The following is an 18624-nucleotide window of genomic DNA, read 5'->3' as shown; positions in this document are numbered from 1 at the left end:
GATTTCTTCTTATCCAGCTACAGTGGAAATAATTGACTAACTTAAGAACAAATATGTGTAGGATTAAATAGCGGATATCAGCGCATTATAAGCTATTTAACTCATAGACAGGCTTCACAATTAATACTTCTTAGTCCCAGAATATGAAACTCTATTTAAAATAGCAAAACAAACAAACAAAAAAAAAAACAGAGAAATATTCATTCAGTAATAGAGATGATAAAATATTTCCTTGAAAATTATTATTATTAATTATTAATTATATTCTCTTTCTTAGTCAAGATACCACTTCGGTTGGATTGTTTAGAATTAAGGGACCAACAAACCATAAGACGAGTATATCCAATGCACGTGTTCACAGGTTGCTTGGTTTAAACCGAGTTTTCATAAAACTAAACAAAAACCTTGTGCAAGAGTATCGAATCTAGCTTTGCCTTAAGAAATTCTACTAAGGTTTCTTCGATTAGACGGCATTTGAATCCGGATATGCACTTAGTGATGCGCTTTGTTTTTCAAGTAACAGACTGTAAAATCAGTCCGTCCATCTGTTCATTGGACATCAAGATGCCGTATGCTCACTCCGATGCTCGACGATGTTCCACACCAGGCCTCGCCATATAGTCCTGCTGTATGCTTTTCTGAAGGCTTCAGCTCTCTGAAGATCAGTCACTCCACACACACCATCCATCCATCCATCCATCCATTTCATTGACGGTCTACCCCTTCCTCTTTTACCAGGGACTTTCCTTCTATTGCTGTTCTGGGAAGCCCTCCTTCCATCATTTCAATGGGTCCAAGTATTTCAATTTTCTTCTGTCAATATCCTTAAGGACCCTTGAAACAAAACCAGCCGACCATTGGAAATTGGTATATTTACTTACTTGGTTAAAAATAAAATAAAATAATAATGCAATTATCTGCGAAAGAAAATTTTTTTATGCATTTGGGATTAAGGAACATCTTAGTTGTATTCTATAAACTATCATCAATCAGAAAATAACATGCGAAGAATTAAAATTAAGAGGTTCGCAAAGGCAACACCAAAAAGAAGATTTTATTAAGAAAAGAATGTTTCCATCAGAAAATATACCACTGGTTTATCATGAATGTAGGGGGGCTTTATTATAAGATAAAATTAAAAGAATAAAAGCGGCGATGAAGATGGTCTTCCACCTGAATCTTTCATAAAAGCACTTCGAGCCCTAATTAATTAATTATTCTTATAATTAATTGTCTTTTTCGCAACCCACGCAATTAGAACATGAGCGAAGGGACATTTTCAAAAATACAAGTGGGGGAAGAAGGCAAACGAAATATTTCAAGCGATTCCATTCTCTTTCCTTTAAAAGTTAGAACTTGCAACTGAGATCGTAATAATAACTGTCGTATGTTTTCAGAATGTCCGAAATCAGTGTTTTTTTACGAGTCATATTTATTTTGCAGTCGTTAATTATAATGCCATCCTTCCCCAAAACCTCTGCTCTGTGTGACGCGTTGCATCGCACAGAGCAGAAGCAAACACATGCAAATTATGACGTCATTTCATGCGTCTGAGTGTAACGAGTGATTTCCTAGTTAGCGGCATTGCGTCGTTAGAATTAGCGACTGAGCAACCCCGAGCTGCCAGTTCAGTAATGATATTCTCATTATGCAGACGAACCACACCTGGGATCCTGACCTCCAGCTTCTTTCGGGAGAGGGGGGCTTTCCATGCTCTCGTGACAATTACGTGCCTTCCGATTATTTACTACGAGTTCGATGTCATTATCAAGACAACAGGCAGTCAACTTGAGTGATTACTTGCCAAAGCAGTCGCTTATCTACGGAGGAGAAAAAGGGGGAAATGTTGACGGCGCCACACGGACGCCGACCACCCGACGAAAGTTACCTGCCGATCGAAACCAGTGGGGAAATGGGGTTGGGCCGACGACCGCCCGAAACACGCCCAGTCGCTCCCTCGGACCACCCTCTAGTGATGGCATTACCACCGCAAGATCCAACCCCGTGGCGCTAACGGAGCGTTATATTCCCCCGCTTTCTCCCTCCCACTTACGAAAGGGACGGCGCTGGGCTGACACCTGTCTGCGCCTGACCGGAGTATAGTGACAGTCGATGCGTATGTGTGTGTTGCGAGCACGCGGGATGTCGGCACGAGACGTGAATATATCCTTCTCGGAATGAGTGCCGCGCGGCGATAATGGAAAGACCCCTGGTGAGACGCAGTAAAATGACGGAGCCGCCATTGTCGTCGTGCTGAAAGGACACTGCAGCGTTTAAAGGTAAGTTGCAGTTTATGGCGGTTAAAGTTTGTGAAGGGGTATTAAGGTCTCGTTTGTCTTTTCTTTTTTCTTTCTGCTTCTCGGAAGTTGAAAAAAAAAAAGGTGTCGCACGGTTGGCCTTAACCGTTTCAGGCGCAACGTGCACGTAGATCAAGGCCTTCTTTCGAACAGATGGAGCACTAAAGAGTTGATCGTAAGCACAACTAAATGGTCGTTTAAAATATAACGGCCGTGAACTGTGAGCATCTAATTTCTCCTTTAACCTTAATGTTTCCATTACGTACTTGCACGAGGATTTCCCTCATCGACAGAGTAATGGTCGATCGGTTGAAGAAATATCTCTTCATCGTATTCTGCTTTCTTCACAGTAACCTCGTGTCGAAGTGAACACGTCAGCCCAATTCACAATCTGACTTATTCGAAATTCTAACAAGAGACTGCACTTTTCTTCTTCCCAGTAAATCCATTCTCCTGTGTGACAGTTTGGAGCTTATGATGTCACCTCTTAGTGGGATGACGCACTCAAATAAACGAACATAACACTTAATTTTGCCGTTTACGATAAACAGGTGTAGTGGATCAGTAAGAAGGGTCGTCAGTTATTATCAAAATGAAAACCTGCTTTTATAAGTAACTGAGAAAATCTTGTTGAAATTAGCAGAACTTTCATGTCCAGAGAAATCAAGAGAAGTTTGAAGGAATGAAAACAGTTTGTGTAATAATATCATCCTTTAAGTTAAGGAGACCGAATTTAAGCCCAATGATACATGAATGATGGACATAATGAAAGGGCTATCAAGATTGTATTGTATCAATTCTTCACCCTTAAACTCGAACCGGAATATAACCGAAATAAAATATAATGCAATTTGAATATAATGAAATATTTGCGGTGGAGTATTAAATTGTCCAAAGATTTGACATCATTTCTGTAAAATATCATATCTGTTATGACACGAACCAAATGTTTTGCTGTTCTGGTGTGCTTTTATAAAAGGCAAGTTTTGATTTTGCAGATTTGGTGACTGTTTACGATGAACAGGATCGGCAAGAAGGATCATCGATTATCAAAATGGAAACCTGCTTTTATAAATGAGTTCCACATCTCGTTAATGTCACCTTCTTTTTGGTAGCATTCTTCCCCATCTCTAGGATGATATCAACTTTGTCCATTTTTGTATTGTATTTGGTCACTTAAAACCTGAGCTTTTTCTTGGTTTTATTCGTTGACCAGTCCACGAATAAAACCAAGAAAAAAACTGAAGTTTTAAGTGACTTTGTCCATTTTTGAGTATTACTTCTCGTAATTAGACATGTCCATTGCTATTTGGATCTCTTAATGGCTGTTATAATCTCTCTCCCTAGTCTGAGCTCTGACCCAAGTATTACGCTTTCTATCTAGAATGGTAATAGCGAGCAACAATCTTTCTATTTTCCTCTGTTTAATCAACTTGTTAGTCGATTGTTTAGTCAAAGTCCATGTTTCACTTCTATATGTCATGACCGTAAGTATACACAACTGTCGCATATTTTGGTTTTAAGACAGATTGGGGTGCTTTGACCAGAAATCTGAAATCCAAAATTAAAATTTTTTCTTGTATTTTTGCTAAGTTACATTTAAAAAAAAATAAATAAAAATCACAGACTAATGGAAGTCATATATGAGTTCGCATTGTTTGTAATAAAAGTTTCCTGTACTGTTGTTCAGGTGAGGCTTGACTTTCTAACTCTTCGCCTCGATGTTTTGCTCTAAATGGAGCGATACTCTCTCCTTACCTACTACAGGTAATGAAATTATTTTTAAGCTGTTGATTTTCCTATAAAAATGTTTACTACTCACTAAATATCATTAGTCTACTTTAATCCGGTGATTTACTACCCTATAGAACCTTTGAGGACATCGTTCACTGAAGGAATTCAGAAAACGATATCATCCTCAAAGACACCCCCCTTTCTTTCCCCCTTTTCCCACCTCAGTTATCTGTCAAAATATCTCATCCAAATTTCGCATTTATTACCTTTTTTTATCCATTCGTAAAACAGCCTCATAATTTCCAATCGTACATCAGCCTGTTTTCTTTTTTAGGAAAGTTTTTGTGATTGTAAGAAACCTGATAAGGTTAGTTTTAAGATGCGTTATCCTTATTCCAGCTAAACTGTAGGGCAAAAGTCTTTCCCCCTAAAGATATCAGTCGTTCCAAAGTGTACTGAATGATAGCATCTTTCTCCAGTTCTTTATCAACCAGTGAACTGGTAGCTGAGGATTACGACCTATTATGCATATTTTAATGTTAACAAACTTGTTTGATACGTAAACAAGTACATTCTACAATAGTACGGAATTTTCACCGAGATATGGCTAACTGTTTCAAGTCTTAAGATGTCTGTATAAATACACAGCTGTTTTTATGCACGGTCACTCACATGATAGAAGAGTAAAAATATTGTACGTTCAGATATTAAGTAAAGTGCTCAAATAATATTTAATAAGCCATATATATATATATATATATATATATATATATATATATATACATTTATATATATATACATATACACATTTATATATATATATATATATATATATATATATACACATATATATATATATATATATATACACATATATATATATATATATATATATATATATATACACATTTATATATATATACATATACACATTTATATATATATATATATATACATATACACATTTATATATATATACACATTTATATATATATATATATATATATATATATATATATATATATATATATATACATATATACACATTTATATATACATATATACACATTTATATATACATATATACACATTTATATATATATATATATATATATATATATATATATATATATATATATATATATATATATATATATATATATATATATATATATATATATATATATATATATATATGTATGTATATATGTAATAAATTTTTTAACTTGGGAATATTGTATATTAGGATAACCAAGTTATTTTATTACATTTATATCTCCTCCAGAGATTTTTATTAAAAATAAAAACACCTTGTTGCAACTTCTATAGATAAAGTTGATAAGGCTCCGTATTACTATAACCTTGGTATTTAGGGTCTAGCTACTCGCTGAGGAGACCTCAAAAAAGGTTGAAACCGGTCTGGGTAGTGACCCCACCCATAATGCATTGCAGTATACATCTTCTAGTGAGATGTGCTTTACATTATGGGAAAATACTAAAAATAGTGATCAAAGCTTTACCCACCTTTACAATGAGTTGCCCTGGTGTTGCACCATCTTTAGACTTGAACTTTGTTTCAGGCGCAAACTTAATTATTTGCATACTTGGGATTAGGAGTTAAAATAACCAAGTTTATATAAAATAACTTGGTTATCCTAATATAATATATATATATATATTTATTTATTTATCCATTCGTAAAACAGCCTGCCTGTTATATGGTCCTCATATCATAATTTTCAATCGTACGTCAACCTGTTTTCTTTTTTAGGAAAGTATAAATTATTTTAAAAATAACATCTTTATTAAGAAAAATTTTTAAACTATCATTCACACCAATTAATTTTTAAAATATTAATAACAAAAATTTGTTAAGAGTAATGTTCGATTGCTTTAAGTCCTTTTTAGGACTTCCAGGGTAACAAATGGCAATGCTGTAGTCAATGAAGTTTTAACTGAGGCTCGGCCACTGCCGTGTCCCAGCCATGACTAGAGCTTTTAGCTCAATAACTCCCCATCTTCATCTGAATGAAGAAAATCTGACCACGTTCAGATTTTCTTCATTCAGATGAAGGGATAAAGAGTCAAGGACTCAGTCCATCTCCCAGTCCTTTTTAGGACTCGGTTGCTTATTGGTAGGTCATTTCTTAATAAAATGATACTGTTGTCAGTTCTTTCGTTTTTATAAATAAAAATGATAAAAAATAAGATTTTTATCACATCAAAATTAACGTAAATAGATTACTTTTAATTAACTAATATAATTCACAATTCCATTTTAGTGCAATAATAATAATTATTGCACTAAATAGAATAATTTGCTAGTAAGTGCAATTTGTTTGCTTTTATGGAATACCCTTTTAGTGTGTGTGTCTTGAGATATATCAAACTTCTTGGAAAGAAGTTTCACAGTTCAGAGAACACATGAAAGTTTGGACCAAGATGCAATATGAAAGTCAGTATGTGAGACAGTTTCTCACTTTATATATAATTAAATGTTTACATTTTCCTTATGAATTAAAGTTACTTACGAGTTTAGTTAAAGCTGAAGTTATTTGAATGCAAACAGCTCAAGTATAGTCGATGATTCCCCCATACAATATTAAATGCAATGTTAACGTGCTGTGTATGTCGAACAGGTTCATACTCGAGTTCAATTTACATAAAATTGGGCTCTGAAATCACTCTGTTAAAAATAAATACTGATTAAGAAGTAAAATATTTAAAAAAAAGAAAATAAATGATTAAATAATAGCAAAAATAATCAAGTCAAACGAGCAGATAAATATAATACACCTGTATCCTTATTTAATAACTTTTATATAAATAATTTGGTACAAAAAAAGAAAAAGAAAAAAGTAAACCGTCTCCCATGTGGTGGAAGCTGTGCATCGGATTAATAATAACAGAGATGGCATTCAAACAGACGGCAAGGGATGTGACGATTCTTGAGTAGGATCATCGACTACTAATTTCTGAAGTCATCGTATGCGACCGCTGTTTTTGAACGCAAGGACAGTTTGTTTCTACGTAATACATTCGTAATAGTAAAAACCGAATAAACGTAGTTTCCCCCGATATTCATCGAATCCCTTTAACTGGCTCTTTCGCAAAGTGAGAAAAGGATCGCTCGAATGATGGGTAAAAATAGCCGAGGCCGCTATTCAGATAGAAATAAACCGTCATTTCTACTAACAGTAATGACTAATGTGTTCTCTTCTCGTATTTTTTTTTTCTATAGAAATAATATTTCCTAACTGAACAAAGGCTTTTTACGACATCACTTTCATATAATTTCAGAATTGTTTTTATTGTATAGAGGATAAATTTTATGCATAATCTTTGGCAGCGCCGATCTCTCTGACAACGGTTCGATATCTTTACTTTCTTAGTCCGTTAGTTCTTGACTTCGGAGTCCCTCTTTCTTCCGGTTTGGTAAGTTCCATTATCTAGTGACTGGTTTTCTTCTTCTTTTTTTTTTTTTTCATAGCCTGGTTAGTGGATCGTGCAGCCAGGAGTTTCAAAAATGATATCACTCGGGGCTACAATAGCTAATAACAGTTGCATGATGGGAGACTTTTATTATGGCGGAACACCTTTTACCGCTGCCATTACATTATAAAGCGTTCGGAAATAACGACTCTCTCGACCTTCAATTTAGATCACGTGATGTCTTTTTTTATCTGTCTTTCACTAGGGCATTTCAAAATAAGAATTTTAACTTCGCGCATTCAAATAAGTTTCTTAAACCGGCTCAATAACATAACTTGTTGGAAAGTAACTTCTAAGGTAAAGAAACTGAGATAGAATAGAATGATAGTCGTATTTTATAACCATTTACTTCTTATGTTTTTGACACAACCCTTCATTTGGTGATCACATATACGCTATGATCAGAATCGTACTGCATTCTGTATCCGGTAGGATGTCATCCGCGTTATTAATAATCAGAGATAGCGTTCCAATTCATCTATGCGTATTATAGATAGAGTTAGTTTGTCATTAGCTTTTATTACTATTATTATCGTTACAACTTCAAACAGCGTTTTATTATATTCGTTTTTTTTTTATGTTTAAATACGGCATTTCAAGAACTCAACTTCATCTGAGAGTCCTCTCAACTAGAGAATGAACCCTGTCCAACAAATACACTCCCGCATTGGCCTTGCAACGAATATGCAGGGAATATGCCTGGCTAGGTCGGGGATCCTCGCTGTGTTGATCATCGACTACGCATTAATAGCTTCCTTTCAGAAGGGTAGAATGTCAGCCTATTTAATTAAATCGATCTTTAATTTTATTTTATTAAAGAGGAGGTGAAAAATGATTTAGTAATTGAAAAACAAAGCGAACTCTCTCTCTCATACATTAAGTACTCGTTTCGCAATTTGGTTCCAAGTTTAATCTTCGTGCAGGCTATGAAGACACACCAGACAAGAAATTTTAAATCTTAAGACACTGCTAGTTATTCATTAGAAAGCACTGGGATTGACATCACTTGCTTTGATTGGTTTCACTTCCGACAAACGTAAGTTGCATCCCAGATAATAACGCGACGTACTAAAATGATGACTGCATGATGCACTTCACAGCACTCTTGCTGTCGAGCACCTCATTCGGTCCTTTCTGTTCATGCTAGAAATTACTCATTCATGAACACTTTATTCATTGAGATTACACCCATGATTTTTCATGAGTGAAATCTAAATTTAGTAATAATACCAACCTTGATTTATTTCACTTGGGAAGGAGTCAAATTTATTGCTAGCTCTCTGAAAAGCCATTACAGTCCTGTGTATAGCAAATGTTGCTGTCACTTCCCTCCACACTCTAAATAACACCGTTGATAAAAGTGATTCTGATCTGTCGTTTCTATTCTACTTGCTTTGCACCATTTAGTCGCGTCCTTCTTCACTTCGTTGCTGGTACTAAAATCAGTAAACAGTCGTGGCGAATTCGAATATTAAGGATTGTAAATCTGTAAATGTTCTGATTAAAAAAAAAATCTCTCACCGGCTGTTAAATCGTAAAAAGGAGAGGAAATAACTGTCTGCGGTTTACAAAACTGTCTCCGGTGAAGTGCTGAGCACTAGCAAGCGAGAAGTTCGCAAGGCTTCGCGTGGTTCGGATGATTGTGATCAACATTTTATTTTGATGATACTGTATGTACTTTTTTCTTCCACAGGTGATCAAACTTAGTGTGTATGTGTATATATATATATATATATATATAATGATAAAAAACATACATCACTGATGTTTAGCAAGTCGCAGTCTTTTTGAGCGGACAACAGAATGAGCATTATTGGAATTCAAGACCACCTAAAATTCGCATTAGTGGCAGAATGTTGACCAGTCTTTTACATCTCCCTAACAGCCGAATGTGAGATTATTATTTTTTATCTTTATTTATGCAAGAGCCTGAAGCTTGTAAGAAAAGAAAATTATAAATTTGAAGCAATATTTGTTCTGCGTTTTGGTTTGTGGTGAGTTCAGCGATATCATTTACGTACGACAGATATAAAAATCAGCCGACGTTGCACATCCACTACTCTTTTGATTTCTTTTGATAGCTGCTCATCCTTCTGGCTGTTGCTTGAATTTCAGCAGAATCGACCAAGAAAGAACATCCGTTGTCCTCTCTTAGCTGCTTGGGGGATATCTTTTGTCTCGCTTCTGCCTTTACAGTGATGGGATTTCATATCCATTGATGATTTTTTTTCTACAGAAGGCTCTAATTCCTAATGCAAAGAAGTCAATCACCATATATCCATGATGCGATACAGTGTTAGAAAAAGGGAGTTCGTGAGACCCATTTGAAATCTTTCTTTAATATAAATCTATAAATTAAATTGGAAATTATCTTTATTTAATACGGTTAATGAGATAGCTCATTATTTTTGTAATATTAGCAAGGCTATGGCGGATGATCTGAAAATGATTGGTAGCGTGGAGAACTGAGGAGGGTCTCCAGTTATTAACAGAAGTGTTATGTTTGTCATTTGTAAGAATCAGAGCTCTAAAAATCGAAGTCAATTTAAGTGACTGGAGAATCCCAATAAAAAAGCTTGACAGTTATGCGATGACTAAAGGCCAAAACCTTTTTTTTTTTCATAAAATTCAAGTAGTTCTCCATCCAACCTAGTCAGCTAGTTAATACGTTGTCATGGTATCAAAGGTATTTCCTTAACAGAAGAATCGGCAAAGACGTTTTCCAAAGTCAAACAAAATCTTAATAATAAAGAGAAAGTGTCCATGACTTTCCTTCGACCACGTAAACAAAATTATTAGGGTTGCTCATATTAAAGGTAGTTTTCTCTGCTGTCACTTTCTAGAAAAAGAGTCCGATAAGTCTCTCTCTCTCTCTCGTCATGTTTGTTCCTATTTTAACGAATTCATAACCTATTTCTTGAAAGGCATGGTACGTTTCTCATTATTTTTTTCTTCACTATAAATTTAATTTGGTTTAAGAAAGCTTGCATGCTTTCTATATTCCAAATTTGGAAGATCTTTCAAAAGCCTTTCGTGTTAGTTTTGCACCTGAAGATTATTCTTTTTCTATTATTTTATTATACAAAGCATAAAAGAGTGCGGATGAGATTTAAACGAAATTTATAGGATTTACATTTTCGTCTTACTTTTCTGAAAAGTATATAATCTACAAGAAATTATATTCTTATTTCATCTTTCTTATAGGATAATATCTAAATTGCGGTGGAAATCCCACCCCCGGATATAAAGAAGACAGTTGTTTCTTAAAACAAATAACAAACAAATGGGACTACCTTTTTTTTTTTTTTTTTTTTGATAATCCCATATTATCGTTTTCCTAAATAGTAAGGAACTGGTTTTGTCAGTGTGTGTGTGGGGGGGGTGTCATTATATATATTCTGTAGTTTAATTTTAAGTATTTTTGTTGTTTAATTTTATGTTTAGCTTGATATTCTCATTTGATTTATGCAATATTTCAATTTTTGCATTTTCTGCGGACTAAAGGCCCTTTTCCCTTTTACCTTCGCAGTTGCTCAAGATTTGACTCGCGAATACTCAGGTAAAGGATTCAGCGCTGATAGCAGATTTAAAACTATATGGATATTAAGCGATATAAACACATAATCGAATACTGCTTAGATAACAGTGAATAAAAATGAATGTGCTTCTTATTCGTAAGGTTACTCCGAACTCATACATGAATAGTGGATGAGAGTGAACTCGTTAGTTGATCCTGCAGTTACTGTAAGAACAATTTCTTTTACTAATCTTGAACAAGATCTGTAAAAGATTCTTGGACACAATAAAGAGGGGTGGTCTTGCAGCAAATTTTGCTGCAAGACCACCTTCTTTATTGTGTCAAAGAATACTTATCGATAAAAATACATCCTTTAAAGCCTTCAATTAAATGATAAAACCGCATAATAAAAGAATAAACACGAACAATATTTACTTCGGAAATATATTAAAAAAATAGCATTTGTCTTACTTAACTTCGGCTCTCTTCATGAGAATGGTTCATGGATGTCACTGACCCCATGAGCGTTTCTTGTTGTTCATGGAAAGATGTCGCTCTCGGAATGAAAGGTTAAATGCTTAGAGATCCGCTTACAAGTGTTTCCGAACTGTGGGCTAAATTTCTGTGTACATATCAGGCTGCGATTTTAGTATTTCAACTTAATTTATTTATGTGTGTGGGGCACACCATAAGGAAGCTTTTCAGCGATCCCTTTCCTATAATAGGCTATTCTTGGTATTCCGAAGAGTATCGCTGAGTAGTCCCCGATGCTTACGAACTATATTTAGAGAAGTGCATGCCATAGGAAGACCGCTCATGAGGGAAACACCCCTGTTATGAGTTGCTTAGCAATTTTACTAAATGTTAAATATGATGCGATGAAAATAGTGTATTAAATATCGCTTTTCTGATCGTTGTTGGATGACTCAATGACCGGACGTTAAAACGGCGTCATTGCTCATTTTTGCACTTTTAAGTCCCAGCATAAAACTGTAAAAGGCCGCATGAATCATCGACAGGCTTGCCGTACAAAACCCATGCTTCCGGGAAGTAACGGATGATGTAAACGTGATAATATTATCGAGACTAAAATTCTCAATTATGTGAGCTGTTTTCCTTTAATAAAAGCATATTTAAGAAAAACAAGAGAGTCATAGAACTGTTGCTTAGTCTTTATTGAACATGATTTTTTTTTTTTTTTTTTTTTTTTTTTTTTTTTTTTTTTGAAAATTGAGATTTATCAAATGCAGCTTAGTTGGTTTAAAATATGACCACGAAAGACAGTATCCGGTACCAGACACAAGTTCATCGTGGTGACGTCATTTGTAATAATTACTATCGTTTCTTCAGCTGTTTTTCCAGTGATAGGCGCGAACTTTATTTTGGGGGATGGATTTTCTCAAAAGTTATGGGGCTTTTAAGCAGTACAAATAAAGTCAAATATCCCCCCCCCCCCACATACACACACACATACACACGTTTTCACGTTTACCGAGTTTCAGAGTTAACTGACAGCAAGTATTATTTCGCTGTGATTTTAGCATATGACTGAAATGTCGATGTTTGGAATTAATTTTTCTCCAGTTTTCCCTTAAAACACATTAAAATATAAATGTAATCTTGAACACGGATAAACTTATATTTCGTATTTATTCAGCGTCAGATTACATTGTTTTAGACAAAAATGTCAGCTTACTGATATCCAATCCTTAAACTAATCGAGTGCAGATCTGAAAGGTTGAACAGGAAAATTCACTCACAACGCTTATCAAGGAGTGGTTGGTTAATTGGAATTAAGGCCAAAGCACCGAAGGCTATTGGAAAAGTACACTGAGTCTCTTAACTGCACGTGTTTTTCAGCTGGTTTTCTATTTAGAAGGAAGAAAAATCCGAATTTCAGGGAGTAAAAACCCTTCTACTTCTATATGAGGCCAGTAACTCACCTTCCGATGAGAAACCGTTAGTCTTTCCAAATATGGAAAGAATGAAGGAGCAAGATCGCAACGAATGAAAGCATTAAGCAAAGCTCTCGTTAGATTTATTTATTTTAAAGAACTGGAGATCCATTTGCACACTACAAGTTGCTGCTCCCATGCAGATTCGTGAACTGCATTTAAAATATCAGGATTTTCTTTTTAATTTAGCAAAACAACAAAAAATTTGTTATTTTGCATATATTAGTTTTCGGTTGTTGGTATTAGCCAACATATGATTGAAATGTTGATATTTGGAATTAATGTTTCTCCAGTTTTCCCTTAAAACACATTAAAATGTAATCTTGAACTTTTTTTTTTTTTAAGTAATTGAGAGTTAACGCCGTAGTCATCTTTGATTACTTCGGTCTCAATCGGAGCCACGTAAGTCCATCAATCATAGCTTATTTTAGGCTGAAATAATAATAATAATAATAATAATAATAATAATAATAATAATAATAATAATAATAATAATAATAACATCTTTTATTCTCCCAATATTTTCATACATCTTCACCCAACTAAAGCATCTACTCGTTCAATAGCCATTACTTATTTTATGAATTCCTCAACAAGCTTTTAATAATAACTTCAGATAAATCATTTGCATCCCAAATAACTTGCGATGAAGCAGCTGATTTAAGACGAGATGATGATGGTAAAGTTAATATCAACAGTATGCGCCCACAAAAAGGATCAGGTTAAGAAACCTTCTGTAATAAATTTTAAAATATATTTTTAAGTTCGATTAGCTTATATTTTACTCGGTGTAACCAAGCGTGTTAATTTATTTCTATGTTGCTAAATTAATCAAAATCTTACACAACAGCTGGTTTCCATACAAATAATTACATACAACTCCAGTTGTCTGTAATTATTTGTATGTAATTTCTATTCTTCTTCTTCTTCTTCTTCTTCTCCTCTCTTCCATCAGCTATGTGGATGATGATGAGGCCGAATGAACTCTTTCCACTTCTGTCTGTCCCGGGAGAGTCCGAACAATTCTGTCCACTTTGGTGTCGCTCGTTGTGATTTTAGGTCCTCTTTTATTTTGTCTATCCATCTAATTCTGGGCCGTCCTTTGGATCTTTTACCTTCCATCGTTGTACTCAGGGTTTTAGTTGGTAGTCTTTCCCATTCTGGTCACATGGCCAAACCATCGCAGTCTTCTTTCTTGGATTTTGTCTATTATTGTTATTTCTTGTTTTAGTCGTTTCCTTATGTCTTCGTTTCTTAGTCGATCCAGCAGAGATCCTCCAAGTAATCTTCTTAGCCAACCCATTTCAGTAACTAATTTTTTCTCTTCAGCCTTTTTGAGATTCCAGCATTCATTTCCATAGAGGAGTATTGAGAGGACCATTGTTTCATAGATTCTTAGTTTTGTTACTTGTTTGATGTCTCTTGACTTCCATATTTTATTAAATCGTCCAAAAGTTTGGGATGCTTGACTGATTCGTCTGTTTACATCTTTTATACTCGTTATTGTACTCAATAACTCCTCCAAGGTAGGTACAGGTTTCTGCCTGCTCTAGATTCTTACTATCAATTTCAATTTTCAGATTGGTGCTTCTTTTTCCTGTTTGCATAATTTTTGATTTGTCTATATTTATGTTTAATCCAAATTTTATACACTCCTCCTTTATTTTATCAGAAATTCGCTGTAGATTTTTTTCTGTGCTTGCAAGTAATGCAATGTCGTCTGCAAATTTTAAATTTATCACATTTTTCCGATATATTTTGATTCCGGAGTCTTCTTTGTTTAAGGCCTTATTGGTTGCTGCTTCCAGTGTAAGATTGAACAGGTCTGGTGGCAGATTGCATCCCTGTCTTACTCCGCTCTCTGTGTGGAACCAGTTGGTTAAGGTGTCCTCCATTCGTACTTCACTTTCAGATTTCTCATACAGATTCTTTATTATTCTTATTGTTTTGTTGGGAATTTCAAATTCTTCCGTAGTTTTCCATAGTTCTCTTCTACGGATTGAATCCAATGCCTGACGAAAGTCTATGAAATTTACGTAGCAACTTTGGTTGTATTCTAGTGTCATTTCTATTAGCTATCTTAAGGTGAATAGTTGATCAACTGTGCTTCTTCCTGGTCTGAAACCTGCTTGTTCTTCTCCTAGTGCTAGTTCTATAATGGCTTAATTTGTTTTTGGTGTACTTTCGTAAAAACCTTACTTGGAATACTGAGGAGGCTAATGCCTCTGTAATTATTGCATTCTGTTTTATCTCTTTTTTTGTATATAGGAGTTAAGACCGATTTGGTCCAATCAGTAGGCACTGCTTCGTTTTTGTAGATCCTTTCAAATAATTTTTTAATGGTTCCAAAAGTTGTTCCTTTCCTGCGTTTAAGAATTCTGCATGTATTTGATCAATGCCAGGTGCTTTCCTAGTTTTGAGTTTTTCTACGCTGTGTGTTATTATTTCTTTGGTCAAGATATTTGTTTCCTCTTCCATTTCAGTGGCTGGAATCGTAATATCCTGGGAGCTATTTTTATTATAGAAATCTTTGAAGTATTCTTCCCATCTGGCCATTCTTTTTGTTTTACTTTCAATTGGTTGTCCCTCTTTGTTTTTGATCATTATCATTTTTGTTGTCCGTGTCTTACTAATTTGGTCTATTTGTTTATGTAATCCATGAAGATTATTTTCTTTTGATAGCTTCTCTTCCATTTTGCATTTTTCTTCTAACCGGTTATTCTTGTCTCTTTTAACTAGTTTTTTAATTTCTCTGGTTAATCTATTATATTCATTTCTGTTATAGTTCTGTTTTAGTTTCATGCTTTTCCTTTGATCGCTTAACCTTTTTACTTCATTTGAAGTCCAATCCTTTTTACTTTCTCTTTCTGTGTAACCTATTGTATTTTCTGCCGATTTTAACATTATTTCCTTTAATTCGCACCAATGTTCTTCGATGTTTATATTCTATTTTGGTACAGGTTTTTATCTAGTTCTAGTTGATATTTTCTTAGAATATTGTTGTCTTATAGTTTATTTACATTCAGTGTCCTTTTGACTCTAAAAGTGCTTTCAGATTTTAACTTCATTCTTAGGTTTGCTAATACTAGCTTATGGTCTGATCCACAATCTTCAGAAAAGGATCTGCAATTTAGGATACTTAAGCATTACTAAAAGCAATGTCTAATAGAAATGCTTGACGGTATTAGAATTCTAACGATTATTATGTTAAGCTTCTCTGTTAAATATTATTTTAGTATTATTAAAATTAAGGGGATATTAAATCCCGCGTTATTTCAAAGCCGAATAAGAAACTCGAAGATCGGAATCAAAGAGTTTCATGCCGAATATAGTAAACTATAAAAGTTTCGACGGATTGTAGCGTAGGCCGAAGCACGTAGTCCAACACTCGGGCAACTCGTTGCAAAGGTGGGTGAAGTTCTGATCACTATTCTTAGTATTTCCCATAATGTAAAACACAACTCCTAGGAGATGTATGATGTTATACATTATGGTGGAAGGCCACTTCCCAGACTGGTTTCAACCTTCATTGAGGTCTCATCAGTGAGTAGGTAGACCAGCTAATACTCAGGTCATAGCGAAAAGAACTTATGTACTTTTCGTATAGCAACTCGTATAGCAAAGTACATAAGTTCTTTTCGCTATAACGTCAGTATTACCTGGTCTACCCACTCACTGATGAGACCTCAATAAAGGTTGAAACCAGTCTGGGTAGTGACCTTCCACCATAATGATAACATCATACATCTCCTAGGAGATGTGTTTTGCATTATGGGAAATACTAAGAAAATGATCAGAACTTTACCCACCTTTGCAACGAGTTGCCCTAGTGTTGGACTACGTGCTTCGGCTTACGCTAGTATTCGTCGAAACTTTTATAGTTTACTATATTCGGCATGAAACTCTTTGATTCCGATCTTTGAGTTTCTTATTCGCCTTTGAAATAATGTGGGATTTAATATCCCCTTCATTTAAATAATGTTACATCGCCGAAGTGAAGCCTTTTGGCTCTTTTATTTAAGTAAAATGATTTTAGTATTTTACGTATCCACTTCATTATTTTTAGTGACTAATAACTAACTATTAACATTGCTAACTACTCGTCTGAACTAGTAACTTCTGAACATTTCTTTGGGCTCAAAAATTACTCAGGGATATCTTATTTTACTGTAGTTAACACTCCTTAGATACCGCTATGAGTGTAAAACGAGTTCCTTTTAGGCCAGTTTGTATAATGAAACAGGAAAAAATCTTGTTGCTTCAAATCGCTCAATAGTCCTGTTCTCTCTTCACAGATGCAATTTACAATCAGGATTTGCCAAATAAGCATTCCGAAAAAAAAAAAAAAACACCTTGCTACATTTATTTGTTGTTATTTTGAATGCCCGCGTGTTTTAACATTACAGAACAACTTAAACAGTTCATTATTGAACGTCTCTATTTTTGTTATGTTCTGCATTTTAATGAAAGGAAAAAGATCTAATTGAAGATCGGATATTTTTAATTACTTTTAATCTCTCTAGATAAGTGTTGGTAACTTTTCTAGGAAGTGGTTGCTATTTCCTACATACGAGATTTGTCTCATGATTGCTGCCTTCTGTGGCTCTTAAATATCATAATCGCTTAATGTGTCTCGCCAGAGAGGTGACAAGTCGAGTTATTACTACACGACTACAATAGCATATTTTTGAAAACTTTTATAGGGAGTTTTGTTAGTCTCTTTACAAGCCGGTTTCATACTGAGGTGGGATTTTCTGTTTTTCCCTCATCGAAACTCGGGTTTTCAATCATGCAAAATAGGAAACGAGCAAGAACACGCAATGCACAAACATAACACAACTGGCCTGAAAGCCGTAGTTGCCTCGATCGTAATCGTGAAAATAAAAAATGAAAAAAAAAAATACATAAATTAATAAAATAATCTGTGGAAAAGTTTTTTTTTTTTTTAATTTGGTTGCAAATTAGTTTAAACTTGCCAAGAAATTACATTCTTGGTTTATGTTTTCATCCAAGTGTAAGCAATCAAAGTTTTGCTAGTGATTTTCTTCACGACTATCTTACTTGTGCTGTATATAGAAGCGAATGACTTCACATTAATTGCCTTTTGAATCCCATAATGCACCGCCCTTCGGATGTATATAATGTTATGCATTGGGAACAGGCTACTTTCGAGTTTTATTGGGGTCTCATCAGCGGAAGCTAGACCCAGAAGACATACCGAGTGGAATTAATGCAGAAATCATGTTTCCCATATAAAAGACTTTAATTTCATGGCAAGTTTATTCTAAAAAAAATAATTGTCTTTTTAACCAAAGCAAATGATAACTACATTGGGGGATTTGTATGATTGAATATCATCTGCTTAAAATGTCTGATATACTTCTAATTTTTAAACCAACACTTAACCAGCAAATAATGAAGTTCTGCTGTTATTCTTCATGATGGAAGAATAACAATTTTGGACCTGAGACACCTTGCTGTGTGTCTCAGGTCCAAAATAATAGCTAGGCTCATGACCCAACTAAATTGTTTCAGATTTCAAAATCTGAAACAGGCAGTCTTGTTAGGGTAAGATTTGTTTAGTAACGTCAGTCGAAGTAATACAGCTAATAAACGATGGCTCCTCTGT

The 18624-nt window shown here is 34.5% G+C and overlaps 1 protein-coding gene across 3 annotated transcripts in view; it reads left to right on the top strand.

Moving 5' to 3' along the window:
- Positions 1-18624, top strand: part of LOC150097821 (GATA-binding factor 6-A-like) — a 128890-nt gene that overhangs the window by 24496 nt on the left and 85770 nt on the right. The window contains exon 1 of one of the 3 annotated variants that reach the window (XM_090407459.1): positions 1965-2279. The exons of the other annotated variants lie outside the window; for them this stretch is intronic. The gene's annotated coding sequence lies outside the window, so the exon portion shown is untranslated. Of the gene's footprint in view, positions 1-1964; positions 2280-18624 lie in introns of those variants that run through there. 3 annotated transcript variants of the gene reach the window in all.

The sequence above is a fragment of the Typopeltis vanoorti genome, chromosome 17 (genome assembly GCF_054136105.1).
Source record: "Typopeltis vanoorti isolate ZY-2024b chromosome 17, IOZ_Tvanoo_1.0, whole genome shotgun sequence".
NCBI classification, from domain to species: Eukaryota; Metazoa; Arthropoda; class Arachnida; order Uropygi; family Thelyphonidae; genus Typopeltis; species Typopeltis vanoorti.
Note: the sequence above shows the minus strand (reverse complement) of the source record. Positions and strands in the feature narration are given on the sequence as shown.